General features: G+C 40.0%; 1 protein-coding gene across 3 annotated transcripts in view; it reads right to left on the reverse strand.

Annotated features, from left to right (window-relative positions):
- Positions 1-8110: 8110 nt before the first annotated feature.
- Positions 8111-18634, reverse strand: part of CUNH10orf71 (chromosome unknown C10orf71 homolog) — a 75030-nt gene continuing 64506 nt past the window's right edge. For 2 of the 3 annotated variants that reach the window (XR_011164253.1, XR_011164254.1), the window contains one exon: positions 8111-8413. The gene's annotated coding sequence lies outside the window, so the exon portion shown is untranslated. Of the gene's footprint in view, positions 8414-14513; positions 14636-18634 lie in introns of all 3 variants that reach the window. The other variant, XR_011164252.1, reaches the window with a different exon arrangement.

Raw genomic sequence — 18634 nt, forward strand, 5'->3', positions numbered from 1 at the left:
ATCTAGTTTGTGCATGAACCTACTCTTAACTTGATATCTGGAGATAACCTGTGCTATAACACAGATTGTCTGCCTCTTGTTATCTTCACCATGTAACTGGTGGGGCCTTTCTAGTTGATATGTGTCCTCAATGATGCCTTTTACTCAATACAATTCAAGGCAACAAGCACCAGGCAACAAGCACTTGTCAGATACCTAGTATGTCCTAGGCACTATACTATAAAGACAAAAAAGTCCTAACTCTTGAGCTCAAGGAGTTTCTGTTCTAATCTAAGTAAATTTATACTTGCCTTATAAGAATTGTCAATTAGTCAATCAACAACTATCTTCTATTAAGTATTTATTATATACCAATGTATATAAATAAATATACAAATGTAGTAAATGAAACAAAATCTTCTCAAAAGGTCCTATTATCAGACAGAGTGAAATAAAGTCAAATCAGTATTATTAGCATTTTGTAGCTTGTCTTTGACTACTATGACAGTTTTCATTGTGGCATGGAGATAGCCCACTGGTTTTATTTCATTCCTTTTTATTCTATTAGACAAAGATCCACTATGTACTTTCCATGTACAATGAACTGTTGCTAGATGCTAGGAAAAATTCCCAGCCTTCAAGGAGATTAATCTAACCAACGAGCATACCTCAAAGGCTATGTCAACAAAATACAAGCTCTGGTGGGTCCTATAAAGATGGAAAGGATTCTTTGGGTACAGATCCCATAAAATACAATTTATCATGTAAGGACCAGCTTCACTAAGGACATAGAAGCTTACCTTTGGACAGCTGGCCACCAGGCGATAAATTTTTCAGCCAAGGCAACCTGTGAAATCAATAAAATATATGCCAAAAGTCAATGTAACTCTGCAAGTGTGTTTTAAATAATGGATTTAAAATCTGCTGGTGCATGGATATCACTTCAAGATGTAATTGAAATGACTACCAAATAACCAACCTTATTGAGATAGTATAATGACCGACATAATGATTTACTAAATGAAACATTGGGAGCAACATTGTATTCAGAAACATGAAAGAATGTGAAAAACATCTTTTAATCACAGAAGAATATATGATATTAGAGAAAATGGTCACCTGGCTTTGCAAGGGAATTGCAAAGGAGATGGTGGAGACAGTTTCATTTCAGGGAATGAATTATGAATTGTACATTTTATCTGGTTGAAACTCGACTTGGATAAGAGCATCATTTGATCTCAATAGTTTAACTCCCTTAATTTCTAATTCGGTGAAAACACTGAATTAAGTAAAGCCTTAATTGATGAGAATCCAAATAACTAGAATTCTTAATTAAGATTTTTTTTTGACATTCCACATTCGGAAAGGGAAAATCAGAAGAAAATGAGCTGAGTCTAGGAATTTAGTAAAATGAACAAGCAAGCAAACAAACAATTACAAAACAACTCTTGGGCTATGTCCTAAAATCAATCCACATTTAGCCCTAATTTTTACACTTTCCACATCTTTATCTTATCTTGGATAAGAAGAGCTGATGGTCACAGCAATGATTATATGACTCTCGATATAGTGCTTTGCATATAGTAAGCACCTAATAAATGCTTTTTCATTCATTTATTCATTTTTCAAGATCATCAGTTAACAAAGATTCCATAATGTTCAATGTAATGTACTTACTGTGGAAGGATGGTGGCTTAAAACATCCTAGAAAGATTGCCAACAACCTAAACTGAACTCTCAAGTAATCAGAAAATTGCATTAAGCACCCTATCACATTATGAGAACATGTCAGTTAATGAAGGTTTTATTGTATATTTTGATCATCTTGATGACCAATTGTGTCAAACAACTGGGAATGGGGGGCTAATGAACCATAGATGAGAATCTCTGTGGGATACATAGTGTCTTAGTTTTAAGATGTATTATTATCTATGTTTTATTGTATTTTTATTTATTTTCTTAAATATTTCCTAATTATATGCTAATCTGATTCAGGTCACAGGAGCATTGTGGGTCATATATTGTTGTGGTCATTAGGGGAAAAGTGCATTTACCATCTCTTATCTTGACCATTTATTTATTCAGGAAGGCAACTAGGTGGAAAAATATACAGAGTATTGGACATTGAGTCCAATTCAAATCCTGCCTCAGACACTTACTAACTGTATAATCTTAGTATGTTACTTAACTTTAGTCTTCCTCAGTTTCCTCATCTGTAAAATGGGGGTAAGAAAAGAACCTACTTCCCAGGGTTATTGTGAGGATAAAATAAGATACTCCTTGTAAAGTACTTTACAAACCTCAAAGCACTATATAAATGTCAGTTGTTATAATTATTTGGCAGCTAGGTGGTGCAGTGGATAGCATACCAGGCCTGGAGTTAGAAAGACAACTTGTATGAGTTCAAATCCGGTCTCAGACACTTACTCACTGTGTGACCCTGGACAAGTCCCTTATCCCTGTTTATCTCCATTTCCTCATCTATAGAACGGACTGAAGAAGGAAATGGAAAACCACTCTGCTATCTCAAGAAAACCCCAAATGGGGTCATGAAGAGTTTGAAACAACTGAAAAGACTGAACAAACATCATTATTCTTACTATTCATTTGTTCATCCTCTACTGATTTCTGACATTCATAATGTATTTGACTTCATCATGTATGTCATGGAGGTGACCATGGGTTCTTGAAGGCTATATTTTCTATATATTCTATGAAGGCTGTATCAATAGAATGCAAGGTCAGGGCCTACTAGAGGAAAAGACTTTTAAAACAGGCCTGATGACACAGACGTCTCTCTCTCTGTCTCGTGTGTGTGTATGTGTGTATGTATTTTCTTCATTTTATAGGTGATGACTAAAACAGAGAGGTAAAGTGACTTGCACATGGTTACACATCTAGTAAGTGTTACAATCAGGATTTGAACTCTCCGTTGGCTCCCAGTCAGCTTTTTCTCTACCTCAAGATACTGCCTCTTAGCAATAAAGACAGCACATGGAACTGCAATGGTTTGGCTGAATGAATGAAGCATTTATTAGGCACCATTATGTGCAAAACATTGTGCTAAGTGTTGGGATATAGGAAACTAGATAGTTCTTGCTTACATTCTGATGGGGGAGACGACACATAGGAAAGGTTTTAACTAAGTCAGATGGAGAGGTCCCAAGATGCTTAGGGTACAGCATCAAAACACACAGTAACCTCTCTTTTTAAATGTCATTACTACTGAACAAATCTTATAGATTTCTGATGTTGAAGAATATGATAGTCCCAAGGACTTTGGTCACAAGAACATCCTCTTCTGGGTCCTCAGGAGCTATGGCTACAGCACCTAATATATTGATAGAAGGTATAGAATAGACTGTATATTTAGGAAATAGTGCAAGCATTCTGAATGACCCCGAACTCTTTCCTACAGTAAGAATTTGTCAATATTCTTTCAAGGATGTCATCTACTTGCAAGTCATGGAACACCATGGAACTCTGGAATTATTCAAACGTCAGGTAAACAAAAGAGCAACATAAGTCTACCTAGTGGGAGTGAGTTGGTTGCAGTATGTTACTGATCACACTTTGAATGCAAGACATGGTACAAAAACACCATGAACAACTTGTATGATCAGCGAGAGAGGGAAGGAGGAAGAGGGGGGGGGTGGAGAGAGAGAGGCAGAGACAGAGAGAGACAGACAGACAGACAGAGAGAGACAGACAGACAGAAAGACAGAGACAGAGAGACAGAGAGAGACAGAGACAGAGAGACAGAGAGAGACAGACAGACAGACAGAGACAGACAGAGAGAGACAGTGACAGAGAGACAGAGACAGAGAAGAGAGAGACAGAGACAGAGACAGAGAGACAGAGACAGAGAGACAGAGAGAGAGAAATAGGTAGATAGCTCCAGTTCTTTATGGACATTCACAAAATATTAGAAGAACTAGAGGAAGGTCTTTGGAATCTTGGATAAATATTCAGTGGAGACTATGTTGAGAGACATGATCAAGAGACTTACCAAAGTGATTTGGGTTGCTTCGGTGAAACTGAGACCTAAAAAGACCAAGGTCTCCTACTGTATCCAAGACCTTCTCCAGTCCTGATCTATATCTTACCACTGGACTCAGATGGCTCCAGAGGAGAAAGTGAGGCTGGTGACTTTGCACAGCCCTCCCTCATTTAAATCTAATTCACTTGCAAGTCATGACATCATTCCTGATGTCATGGTCCTCTTTGAGAACAGAGGGCAAGCAACAACAGCAACAACAAGAGACTTACATAATGATAAAATGTTTATGTGGTTGTAAGCTGCCCTGAGGAAGGAAGTACTCAAACAGGTGACACTGGAAAGAGGAGAGATTGCTCTTGTCTCAGGGGATCAGAGGAGGCTTCATGGAGGAAGTAGCATTTGAGTTGCGTCTTGTAGGGCAGCTAGTCATTAGACAGGCAAAACTGAAGAGAAAGAGTGTTTATAAATGGAAGATGCTGCATAAGCAAAGATGGAGAGGTAGGAATAGTGAGTCTTATTGGAGTGTAAGGTGTGCAAAGAGGAATAGAAAGAGATAAAATTAGAAAGACAGGTCATGGTAAAATAATGGAGGGATTTGAAGATTGATGAGTCTGAATACAATTGGCAGACAATGGGGAACTGTTAAGGGTTTTTATAACTCTATTTTCGCATTTAAATTTATTTATTTGAATTATTTTTTAAGGAACATAATTCATCCCCTCTCCCTTTTACCTCCCATCTTCTCTTGGGGAAAGAAAAAGGAAAAACAAAACCCTTGTAAAAATATGCATGACCAAGCAAAACAAACTTTCAGTTTGGCAATGTCTGAAAAATGTTTCATTCTGCACTCTGAACCCATCAGCCCTCTGTCAGGAGGTTGGTAGTGCACTTCATCATTAATCCTCTGGAATTGTGGTTGGTCATTGCACTGATAAGAATTTTTAAGACTTTCAAAGTTATGTCTTTACAATATCGTTGCTATGTAAATTGTTCTCCAGTTTCTGCTCATTTCACTCTGCATCAGTTCTTATAAGTCATCCCAGGTCTCTCTGAAAGTCTGCCTTTCATCATATTTTACAGCACAATAGTATTCCACTGCATTCATATGCCACAATCTGTTCAACCATTCTCAAATTGATAGACACCTCAGTTTCCAGTTCTCTGGCACTATAAAAGAACTGTCTTAAGTACTTTTGTACATTTGAGTTCTTTTAAACTTTTACTTTTTTCTTTGGGAGCATTGGCCTATTGGAGGTTTTAATTTATTTTTTTAGATAGGGTAGTGACACTATTAGATAGAATTGGGCAATTCTGCAATTCCTTAGGAAATACAAGTTTTGATGATAAAATGTGTCTTTGAATTTCCTGACATTATTTCTAGAATCTTTTCTTATTTGATTGCAGATTACTTTTTCTTATTATTACTCAAACTCTGCTTTGGGTGAATTCCTCTTTAGATGATTTGTATATGTCCTTGAGGAGAGACCTATGACCTTTCTCTCCCTGGCTATTGATAAGTGCTTAGCACGTAGAGTGACCAGCCTAGTCCATCAGCAAACAGAACAGGACTTACAAAGTGTTTCCCATCAGGAAAAGAAACTTAACTAACTCTGTGAAGAGAAAAAGGGATAGAGATTGCACATGTGATACTGGAAAATCCTAGGCGAGAAAACTTCCTTTACCAATGCACGTCAGCATCTCCTTCTGCAACTTACAGTCTTAGGTGTCTAGAGCCCTGAGAGGCTAAGTGATTTCTTACCCAGGGTCACATAGCTGAGATGTGTCAGGTATAGGGACTTGAACTGGAGTCTTTTTGGTTTTATGTCTGTCTCTGTATTAATTGCACCATATTGTCTGGGAAATCAAGAGGAAAACTACATTAGCCACTTGTATTTTTTTGTTGTTCTTTTTGGACCTTGGTGATACCACAAAATCTTGGCCTAAAGATCTAAGGTCCTCACTGCTTTTTAATCAGGGGTGTGTCAGCAAATGTTTAACAACCAGATTTCAGAGAGAAAGAAAAGCAAACAAGACACATTTTTAAGTTTAGTCTATCCTATTAACATCTTCTCCATCACTTTTAAAAGTTGATAGTCAACAAAACAATAAATCAAACTCCAATTTGTAACATTGGTATGTAAATTCTTACATTGGAAATTTAATAATCAGCACATCCCTGACTTTATTCAACAGTGCCAGCCTGTAAAGCCATCTTGCTATTTTACTAGCTGTCTGGGACCCTGCTAGAAAGTCCCTTTGTAGCACATCCCCTTTTAGGTGTTTTTGCTGAGTACTTTCCCTAACTTTTTTAGGTTTCCACCACCCAATATACCTATTGAGGGGGAAGTCAACAGGCTTTCCTTCTTCCTTGTTGCTTCCTGATCACAGCAAATTTTTAAGTTTTTAAATGGGCAATTTACCATGATGTACTATAGGGGATATGAATGTGGGGGAAATGGAGTAACAGGCAAAAAAGGGGTAAAATTTTAGAAGCTGTAAGGTTTTTTTGGGTTAACTAATCCAAGACCTAGCTAGCACCCACTTAACAAATTGTCTCTGATGCCTGACCTCTACTGCTAGGTCTTATCCTTATTGCATGCTAGTTCTCTTAAAATATTTTTAAAATAAAATTTTTAATTTTTAAATTTAATGAACCAATTAATCATTATTTACTAAATAAATAATGTAAATAAAATAATTAATTTTAATTTAAATTAAAAATCTATTCCATACCACTTGCCTTTTTTAGAAAAGCATGTAATAAACTCAACTCATTATTTCCAAAACTGTCCTGTTTGTCTTGTTCTCCCTTCTAACTTCCTTCTGTTTTCTGTTCGCTTTTTCAAATGCCCTCCTCTTTTCTTCTTTTTTGTTAGTTCTAGTGCTTTTAATGTGAATTTCATTGTGTAAATGATATGTTCCTCTCACAACCTCCTTGAGAAAGGATTATTTAATTTTTGTCTTTGTTTTACTGTTGCTTGGCACAGTTATATGCTTGATAAATATCTGTTGAATAAATTTAATTCAACTCACCTAACATTTATTAAATGCCTGCTGTGTGCATAAGCCATTGTGCTAGATGCTGGGATAAAGATAAAAAATAAACAAGAGAAACAATAGTGCTTATCCATAATGGGCTTGCATTTAACTCTCCCCAGTTATAGGTATGAAAGTCTGAGTTTCTTCTATAATCATCCCAGCTGAGCTACTTCTCCAGATGTATCATCCTTAATCACTTAAACCTCTTATTCTATCTCTTCATGTCACATGGCCCTTCCTTGGATGCCTTGCACATAGAAGAGAAATCTGCAGATAATATATTTTTTTCAATCATTACAAATAAAATGAGCATGTCTCATTATTCTTGCTCCTCAACAATTGGGCAAGTTAATTTCACAACAATCATTTTAAATGTTAATTCTTTCAGAAATAAGTTCCAATACTGACACGTATTGGCTGTGTGCCCTTGGGCAAGTCACTCTAATATTAAGATGTAGAGACTGTGCTGACCTGTATAAGCAGGGATTTTCCTCATCCAGGAGTTCTCTATACTAGCACCATCACAGGTCTATTGTGGATGTCTATATGTGAGGGAGGATGTTAGTTATTGGTGATATAAAGAAAAAAAAATCACATAGTTACCGACTGAGAGAGGATATTTCAGGTGTGAAGTGGGAAAAGAGTCGTTGATTTCTTTCAAATATTTTTTTTTTAGCAATATCTGATATTGCTCCCTAGTTAAATTCAGAACTGTCAAGATGATTTAATAACAAAACCAAACAAAAACTGGTCCTGAACACTGCTCTTTGGAGTTGTGTAGTGTGGCATTGCAGGAGGCTCTATCACGTGTGCCAGAAAGACATAGATGAGATCGTTTGACTGAGTGTTTGAGTAAAGTATATCCTGGTGAACAATAGGTATCCCTCACTGGACAATTAATATAGTGACATGCTACCATTCTGTAGGTAGGAGGAAAGAAGCACACGATCCTATTTGGGTGATTTGTGATTGTAGTTTCCTAAGAGTCACATAGTGGACAGACAGATTGTCAAATATGCACACGTCATACATTATTCTGGACATTATGCAAATTATTCTAATAGGATCATAGAAACTTCAGAAGCCATCTTATTCAACCTTTATTGAGCTTCCCAGAAGGTAAGTGACTTGCCCAAGGTCACATGGATGATAAACATCAGAAGTTCTATTGCTTACTTTGCTTTAGGTCAAGTTCATGCAACTCTTGACCAGTTCCCTAGAATTCTTCACATTCATCACTTCTTATGGTGCAGCAACATTCAATTCCTTTCATGGACCACAGTTTGTTTAGTCATTCTTTCTTCTTTGGATCACAACTTTGTATTCAGTTGGGTAGTGTGATCTCTGGCAGTTCTGGAGACAGTGTAGCATTTAACGCCTGGTCAATACTCTGTTCTGTTTGGGAGGAAGGATATTTTGTATTTATGAATGGGGAAAACCAACATGAAGTCATTGAAAACATGGTAGAGTACAAACAGTTAGAGCACCAGAGTTCAAATACCTGGCCTCACTGAGGTGTGCAAACTTGGTTGCCATGTTGCACTGCTACTCACATCCACATGAAGGGGTTAGAGAAGATGGTCTCTACGGTCTCTTCCAGTCCTAAATCTCAGATCCTATACATGATTCAATCTAAGGTCAAGTTTCTTGGGATTTGTGAGCCTTTTGGAAAAATATTTTGACAACTTTATTTTAATATAGCTGTTTTTCTTTTTAAACCTGTGCATTTTTTATTATGGATTTAGAAAAATTATTCTGAGACAGGTTCCATGAGCTTCACCTGGGTCCATGATACAAAAATGATTGAGAATCCTTGCTCCAAGGTGAGGAGCTAAGTTCAATTTGGTTTAGCTCTTGTGGTCTAAAAAAATTAACAAAATCAAACATACTCTGAAGAAAAGTACATACCTATTGGGAAAAAAAATGACCATTTTCCAATTTCCTCCATTGAGGAGTTAATGAGCACACTCTGCTTTCAGAGATTTCCCTCAGTAGCATTTAGTTGGTACATGGTCCACTAACAACTCTTTCTATGAGAGTGGCTATGTGGTGCAGGGATGAGGTTGGATAACTAGGGACCAAGTAACTTGTATTTGAGAACCATTGCTGCAGATGCACAGACTGAGGCTGATGTTCAATTCATTCATCAGAGAATTCCCCAGCATCTGGTCAAGTGCTTTATGCCGCCATGTTTTAGCTCATCTGGGTTGGTGGAAATATAGCACACACTTCTCTTAGGCATTTACATTCATTCCCCTTTGGAACCATCTGGTACAAGACACATACACCGCATGTCTACTCAGGACTTATTTCAAATACTCCAGTCCCAGAAAACAAAAGCTTTGCATTTCACTGTAAGATTAGAAACAGGAAGAGTTTCTGTGGGCCCCAAGCCCTGCAGGGCAGCAGAAACATTATCTGCTCCTCACTGTCATTTCCAGAACACACTGGCTTGCCGAGGTTTAGTCAATGACGTGTAAATAAATACCAATGGGCTGGGCTTAATCATCTCTGCCAGGCCTTATGCTTGTCTGGAGGGGTCTCATGTGAAGTGGTATAAAAGAAGACTAGCCACACTCCCTCTCATTGGGAGTACAAAGACTAAACAATTCTCATGTCTAAACCAGGTCTATGCTGTCAACTCTGCAGCCTGCAGAGGGACACATTGAAATCTGGTTTGAATGGAAGCCAGAGGGTCTGTCCAAAAACTGTGAGCTTTTATAGGGGTTGGACCCATCATTCAAAGTGGGCTTTCCATTCCACCTCTTGACTTTTGAGCAATGCTATTAGAAAGTGGCTTCAAACATGCCCAATGGTACCTGGTGTACGGTCTACCTAGGCCCACAAGGAGTAGAGGCTATGAGGCCTGGCCTGACACAGGCCTGACCGTGGGCACCCTTAAAGGTACACACACATGTTTCCTCCTTCTGCCTGCCTGCCTGCCATCTGCTAACAGGCATTACAGACTCGGGATGACGTAGATGTCCTGCTGTGTTAATCTGCTTCTATTCAATGACTGGCTGTGACCAGGAGACAGACGATTTATCTTTACAGCTCTTATTTTCGACAATGCCCACCACATACACAATCCAAGTGCTTTTCAGGCCCGGGGAACACAGTAAACCAAATGGCTGTTAATGCCCTGGATCATGTGGAAGCCATCATTACCCAGGCTACCATTTTAGCAGCTGGGTCATATTGCACCCCTTCTACTCGGTGAGGGCTAGGCACATGGCAATTGTCATGCCTTTCACTTGCCACCCTGACTCCTGGGTCTGCCTCTCTCCCACCACCTCCGTTCCCTGGTCAACTTACCAAGACATTGCTTCTGCCACCAGTACTGGAATGCACACACCTCTGGGGTGGCACCAGCAGCTGCCATTACCCAACAGTTCAGGGTAGCGATGGGAGAGGCCCCAGCCTATCCAGCTAAAATGGCCCGGTGGAGTTTAGGGGAGACAGAATGCAATTATCCATACTGGAGACTAGCCAGGACACTGGGGCTAACTCTGCTGGTGCCAAAAGCTGCTGCAGGCTGCAGGCTGCCAGACTCTCTCTTTAATGACTGGCCCTGAGAAAAACCTCTGAGATGCTAGCAATAGACTGGGCACCCTGAGACACACATCAGGAGGACCTCAGAGGAGGTAAAGAGGTATAGTAGAGAGCGCTGGCCTCAGAATTAGGAAGACACAGGTTCAAATCCCACCTCTGAAAGTTCTATGTGTGAAACAAGTAACCAGTTCTCCTAGAAACCAAATTTCCCTTTTTTACAAATGGGGACAACGAAAGTAGCTTAAATGTGCTTTTCATCTTATGGAGGGTGGGGTGGTTGGAGAATCGACCACGTGGGATGGGACACATGCTTTGCATTCTTTTAAGTAGCATATTTATTCCAGTTATGATCATCCTTCCAGGCCCTTGGGGAATTGATTAAGATCATGTGCAGAATGGGAGGGCATGGCCTCCAAGGTTGTGAATGAATAGTCATCCCTGAGATCCCAATCACGTGTTAAAACCCACCTGGGGGTTATTCCACAGCTATGTCCTCTCAGGCTAGGAGAAAATGGATTATCAAAGGGATGAGAGCAAGTTCTCTTCACTGCTTGAGGGCCAGATCTCTGTTCAAGGAGGGGGTTGGACAAGATGTACCTTCCAGCTCTGAAATTCTATGATTCTGGGGAAAAGATGAACTGCCAGGAAACTGAGCCTCTCAAATATTCACATGGGCTTTGATCTTCTCCTCACCCATCACCTCCCTAGTCTTTCAAGGTCTGGAGGCTAGGCGGAGCTAAGTGATTTAATGGCCACATCTGTCTGTGCTGGCCAAATGCTTTTCCAGGAGTCAGTAAGTTAATGGCTTTTCAGTAGGGCTAGGGTTTCTAATAAGTATAGTAATTTGTCTACCAGGGGAAGGGGAGATCATCTCAGCACATGCGGTCCTCTGGAGGTTTGCAGCCCGGCTGCTGCACCTGCCACCATAGCTTTAGATGCTACCCTTTGTTGTCTCAGGGCTTGTGACTTACAGACAGCTTGCTCCCCATAGTATGTGGAAGAGTGCATCCTGGGGACCAACTCAGCGCTTGTGGTCTGGCTCGTCTGGGGCCCTAGATGATGTAAAGCGAGGCTCTTTTCACTCACTTTCCATAAAACAATTGGAATAAAGCCTGACTCCCAGCAAAGCCAGGTCCTTGGGTGCCCATAGTGTAAAAGCAATGAATTTGTTCTCAGTCGCTCCATTCCTGACACCCTCAACCTTCTTCTTTCTTTCACTCTTCCTTCCCTGCCCACAGTGAACCCTTCTTGCAGCTGCCCCTCCCTTTAAGCATTTCCTGCAAAACCTAATTCCTTCCTGCTGCCTCCAAACCCCTTGTCAGGTTGGGTGGCTGCCCAGTCACAGTGATCTAACTGTGCTCCTTACCACATCTTTACAGCAGGATATCTCTAACTATGGCACTTAATAAATGCTTTTTATCTTTCCTTTCCTTTTTTCTCCTTTTCTTTTTCTTCTTTTTCCTTCCTTCCTTCCTTCCTTCCTCTCTCTTTTCTTTATCCCCTTCATTTCTACATAGCTATCTATCATCTGTCTATTTTCTTCAGAATCCTGTCTTTTTTTTCCATAATGTGAATAGCCATTCCATCAGAAAATTATAAAGCTAATGAGATTTTCTTTGAAAAAAATTATATATTGATGCTTTTTGGTTTTTCTGTTAAAACCACCATCACTTCATAATAAGTTCCATTTCCTATAGAGCTTTTACTTGTAACAAAGAAAAATAGCTAAGCAAAACAAACAGACATTGTAGTGTATTACACATTCCACAACAGTAGTCTACTACCTCTCCACTGCAAAAAAGGAAATATATTTCATTGCTTAGCCTTTGTACTCAAGATTGGTCATTGAACCAACTAGGATCTAGAATATTGCCATGTATATAGTAGAGACCTAAAAATAATTAATGAAATTGGGCCACATAGAGATTCCTACTCCACTCATGCATAAGAGTGATCCTGTTCCCCAGAAGTTAGGGAATTTATCTTTTTGTTAATTAAGGAGGAGTTACTGTTATTTACATTAATTTGACTGTTCTGAGAATGAATGGTTAAATCCTTGCAATTAGTTGGTGTTAAAATCCAGAACAGAAACCTGAAATGTGGCTCCAATCCTGTATTTTCTTTCAAGGTGTTTTTGTAGCATATGAAAGGATTGATCTTTCTAGGCAAAATTCCCCCTAACCCAACACAGGTAGATGGGAATTTATACATGTTAAATAGAATCTTCAGGGTAGGGATGTCACAGCCTCAGGAGCTTATGGATAGAGGGAGGAGATAGCATATCAAATTAAGGAATGAATTGAAATCACAGAATTTCACTGCTAGAAGGAGGCCTTGGAGGCTATCTGACCCATCATGTACCTGAATAAGAATCTTCCCTACATTATCTCACTCCAGCAGTACAGGTTGGATGGAATTTTAAGTATATAAAGGGCAGTAATATGAAATAAGGCTGGAGAGGGAAGTTGGAACCAGATCATAGAATACTTAAGTGCCAGGTCAAAGAGTTTGTATTTTATCCTACAGGCAATAGGGAGTCACTTGAGATTTTAAGTAAAGGAGTAAGTTGGTCAAACCTTTGTCTTAAAAAGGGTTATTTTGGCAGCTCTGCAAAAAGGGTACATTGGAAAGAAGTGAAGTTGAAAGCAAAGAGACCATACTAGACACTACACTATGAAATATAGTACAGGCAAGGAACAATGGGGACTTGAACGAGGGTCACGTGAGAAGAACATGATAGGCAGTTAACTAGAGACGAGTAGGATTTCTGTGCAGCAATGAAAGTTCATGTGGGGTTAGGTAACATGAATTTGTAATAGACCCAAGTGGCATGGCTGAGGAAGTTCCTCTAGATGAGTAGGAGTGGAGGTAAATAATGGGGGTGAGATGGGACTGGGGAATGGTTGGGCATGAGAACTGATAGATTCCAGCTGATTCAAGAGCAGAAGTGTAGAGTAGAACTGGATAATTATAGGGCTGAGTCTGTGAAGGTGAAAGGTGAAAGCGAGGTTATTCAAGAACAGGGAGAGATTGAAGGTCATGGAAAATAGGAAGAATGGATTTATGAATGAAATAATGGAAAAGCTGGAAACACAGGAGATTATGAGGAAAGGAAAAACCTGAAGTATTTGAGCTCTTGAAGGTGGAGCAATTTAGAGTCATAGCAACATCTAAGGTAAGATCACAGTTGAAGCAGAAAGAGGAGACAGTCATGGGAATTGATGGGTTTGATGAACAAGAAGACCAGAATGACCAAGAAGACCATATGGCTATGTGACTTGGGTCAGTCACTTAGCCTCTCTTTGCCTCAGTTTCCTCAGCTGTAAAATGGGGATAATAATAACATCGTTCCAGGTTGTTGTGAGGGTCAAATAAGCTACCATATGTAAAAGTGCTTTGAAAACCATGAAGCCCTATGTAAATGTTAGTCATTATTATTATTAAAAGTTGAGTCAGGACCCCAGGTGTCAGAGAGGCTTTCGAGGGAAGAGATGAAGGACTAGGGAAGGGTAGAGCTGAGCTGGGTAGAAATGAGATGGTGGAAGAGGAGGTAAGAGGGAAAAGGGCTTTTCACCTAGGGAGGTGAAAGTTCTGATTTGCAGTTATTAGACACTCAGGATTTGGGAATTTTATGAGGTGGATCAGGCAGGGAAAGACTTAAAGATTAAATTGGCTCTAAGGCTCTACAGTAATTAGAATGTTAGTGTGAAGCTACCTCTGGATACCCTGTCCATGGAGCCACCTGAGTTGATTATAGCAGGAAGGTTGAAGAGGGAAGAGGAAGACTATGGGTCATAAACTTAGAGGGAGAAGGGACCTTAGGCACTATCTACTCCAACGCTCTCATTTTACAGACAAGGAAACCAAAGCCCAGGGAGGTTAGGCAACTTGCCCAAAGTCACACAGGTAGCAAGTAAGCTGCAGAGCCAGCATTTGTACTCACGTCCAATGACACTAGGGTCAGTCCTCCAAATTCACTGCTCGTTCAATGGAATCACACTGCCTTCAAGGGGAAGGAGGCATCAAAGCAATCCTTTTGTGTAGGTTAAACTCTGGGATCAAAGTCTGTAAAATATGAATTATGATAATAGAACATTAGGAAGTCAGTCAATGAGTGTTTATTAAGTACCTACTTAATAAACCTCCTGGACACTGTGCTAGATGCTGGGAATACAAAGGAAGTCAACTCTTAGGGAGCTCACAGACTAACATAGGAGACACTATGCAAACAATTATGTACAAACATGATAAATATAGGATAAAATGGAGGGGGGGGTAATTTCAGAGGGAAGACACTGAGCTTATGAAGGACTAGAAGAGACTTCTTGCAGAAGGTAAGACTTAGCTGAGACTTGAAGGAAGCTGGGGAAGCCAGGAGGTGGAGATGAGGAGGGAGAGGGTTCCAGGCATGGGGGTCAACCAGCGTCAGGAAATGGAGGGTCATGTTTGAGGAATAGTAATGAGATCAGTGTCACTGGCTCACAGAGGGTGTGAGGTGCAACAAGACCAGGAAGGTAGGAAGGAATGGAAAGCCCAACATGATACTCCATTTGATCCTGGAGATAATAGGGAGCCACTAGAATTTATTGGATTTGTTATTGTTCAGTCATTTCAGTTGTGTCAGACTCTTCATGACCCCATTTGGGGTTTTCTTAGCAAAGATACTGGAATAGTATGCCATTTCCTTTTCCAGATGAGGAAACTAAGGCAAATAGGGCTAAATGGTTTGTCCAGGGTCACACAGCTATTAAGTGTCTTAAGCTGGATTTGAGCACAGAAAGATGAGTCTGCCTGACTCCAGGATCCAGAACTCTATCCACTGAGCCCCTTATCTGCTCTTAGAGTTTATTGAATAGAGCAGTGATATGTTAGTTTTCAGAAGATCAATTTGACAACTGAATGGAGGGAGGGTGGACTTGGTAGGGAGAAATCTGAGGCAGGGAGACCCACCAGTGAGCCAACTAGGAGTGAGGTGATGAGGCGGTAATGCACCAAGGAGGTGGTGGTGCCAGCGGAGAGAAAGGTGCATATATGAGAGGTGGAAATGACAGTTCTTGACCACTGATTGAATATAGTGGGGTAGAGAGGTTGAGGACCCAAGGATGACACTTATGTTTTGAGCTGGGGTAACTGGAAGGATGGTGGTATCCTCTATTTTACTGGGGAAGTTAGGGAAAGGGGAAGGTTTCAGAGGAAAGTTTGGGGTATATTGAATTTAAGATGTCTATGGGACATCAATTTTGAGATGTAATACTGGAGATTGGGAGGGAGGTTGGGGCTGGACAAGTAAAGCTGAGAGGCCTCTCCATAACAATTATAGTTGAAATCATGGGGGCTGATGAAATCTCAAGTGGTACAGAGGAAGAAGAGAAGAGAGCCCAAGATCCCTAGTGGTAGCAGGAATGATGTGGAAGAAGAGACAGCAAGGAGACAGAGGAGTGGTCAGATAGGTAAGATAAGAACCAGGAAAGAGCAGCATCCATGAAATCTAGAGAGGAGTGCATCAAGAAGAGCATTTTATATTTGTTTTGTTGTCATCAGGAAAGTTTTCTCTTTCTAACGCTGCTTTCTATAGAGTAGAACAACATTCTGTGCCTAATGTATTCCATAGGGCCTGGGACTGGAAGGCCAATTGTCTTGGTCTGGACTATTTACTGGAGGGGGTGTTGGAAATGACTTCCATTGAGGAGGACAGTGCACAGGCTTCCTCCAGCATATGAAGCAGGGCAAGCAAGCATTTCAGCCTTTGAGCTACTGGAATCTGAGTCTGTCTGCATGAAAGGGAAGACACTGACAGGCTTAATTCATTCTTCCCTGCTTTATTCAATCTACCTTACATTCAAATTGGTCTCCTGGTTTTTCTCCATCTTACCTTGCAACTCCCACCCCCATTAGTTCAGAAAGGCTAACCACTTTCCTCAGATTGTACTCTTTCCGTGTCTGCTTATTATAATTCTTCTCTTCCTTCAATGCTCAGCTCAGGACCACCTCTTCCAGTAAGTCTTCCCGAGACTTCCAGCTGAAAGGATCTCTTCTTCATCAAAATTTTCTTATTATACTTTGTTTGCCTCTCCTTTCTCCCCTGCCCCTCCCCCCCCAGCATATTTCACCTTAAATCAAACTTTGAGTATGATATATACTACTTAGATTGTTAGCTCTTTGAGGGTAGAGAATGTGTTTCCTTCCATCTTTGCAGCCTTGGTGGTTAGCATAGCCCTTGACGTTTAGTGGGTACTTAACATTTTTTTGGTGTGAATTAAATTAGAAAGAATGATCCTCTCCAAACATACTTGATAAATATTAATTCTGCCTTAATCAAACCTACCCTCAGCAACCCTAAACCTTTAATTGTGAAGACAGGAAGCTTCTGAATTGATTCCAGAAATTATAGACTTCATAGACTTTATTTAGATCTGAAAATGGTCATGGATTTAAAGAAAGCACACTGGCTTAGGAGTCAGAAAATCTGGGTTCAAATATATCCTTTACTACAAGTGTGATTTTGGGTAAATCATACCCCCCACCCCTTAGACCTCAGGTTACTTATCTTACACAGAACTTTTGGGTTTGCAAAGCACTTTACATCTCATTTCCCTTTCATAACAATCCTGTGAGGTGGCTAGTATAATTATTTCCATTTTACAGAGAAGGAAATTGAAACTCATAGGGATTAAGTGATTTACCTAGTATCTGAAGCAAGATTCAAACCCATGTCTCTCTGACTCAAAATCCAGTGCTCTTAACTAAATATTTAACAACCGGCTCTCTGAAAAACAAGTGCACACATGGTACACTTTTAAGTTTAATCTGCATTATTAACATTTTTAGTATCACTTTACTAAATCTGGAAATCAACAAAATAATAAACTGAGCCCTCAGTTGTAGTATTTGCTGATTTCCGAGGAGTTAATATTCTCAATGAAAATTTAACTATCAGCTCTCTCTGAGCTGATTCAAGCTGGCTCCAGTGCACTCCTGGACTACAACATTTATTGTACAATTCCATAATGACTAGAATACCTCGTCTCTGTGAGGTTCCAATAAAAGAATATAGTAAATTAAGGAGAGGGAGTTGTCAAAGATGATTTTGAGGCTTCATGTTTGGCTGCCTGGGCATTTGGTACAAGTAAGGGGAAGAACTGGGGGTAAAAGGGTGTCTTTCTTTATGGTTTAGACTCCTAAGGCTTTTTGATTCCATAAGCTTAGATCTACCCTAAGAACCTTTTATCAATAAGATTACTTATTCTTGATGGGTATTCCTAACTGGTTTGTGGTCCCGCCTCTCCACTTGTCCTCATCATCTATGCGGTCATCAATTATTCCTCTCCCCTCTTCTTTTCTATCTCATTAATGTCTCCACCTCTTACATTATATAGAGAGCATTATGGCACAAGTCCTTATGTCAGTGTTTGACTTGTCATTACAAACTCTCCTTTCTAGGGAATGGAACAAGGCAGTGTGGTTGTTCAAGGGCAGACCACTGGGTCACTGAATGAGGTCTTAGGAAAGTCATTGTATGGGGTGCATTTGCAGCTTTGCTTAAGAAAAAGGATCATCTGCCAGTAGAAGCAACCTCAAACTCCTCGGGGAAATCTTCCCCATGTCCCTCATTTCCATGTGTGGGGACTCCCAATATCACAGTAATTTGAGAGGGGGAGCGTAGAGGGGCACAGATAGTAAAAGTGGGAAAATATGACAACTGTTTATTGTTGATTTTCAAGTCTGTTCATTGGCTGAGTCCTGTTTATTTTTAGGAATATTCCTCTCTCTTGGCACAGTATAGGTTTGCATCGTCACACTCCTAGAGGATTAAGGGATTGGGTGGGAAGAACTCACTCTGAAACAAATTACTCTTTACTCAAGCATTTCCTCCAAGGGGAAGAGATTCAAAATCAATTCAGTGATAAAATGATATTTCATCTTGTAAATGTCTATTTTGTTTTCTGTGCATTCATATCTCCCTCTGAGCCAGGTACATTGTGACTTAGAGAATATTTGCCTAGTGATTTCCCTCCTCATATTTCTCTCTCTCTCTCTCTCTCTCTCTCTCTCTCTCTCTCTCTC

This window comes from Petaurus breviceps, unplaced genomic scaffold, assembly GCF_028583685.1.
Source record: "Petaurus breviceps papuanus isolate PSGF00001 unplaced genomic scaffold, PetGlider_PUasm1.0 90740, whole genome shotgun sequence".
NCBI classification, from domain to species: Eukaryota; Metazoa; Chordata; class Mammalia; order Diprotodontia; family Petauridae; genus Petaurus; species Petaurus breviceps.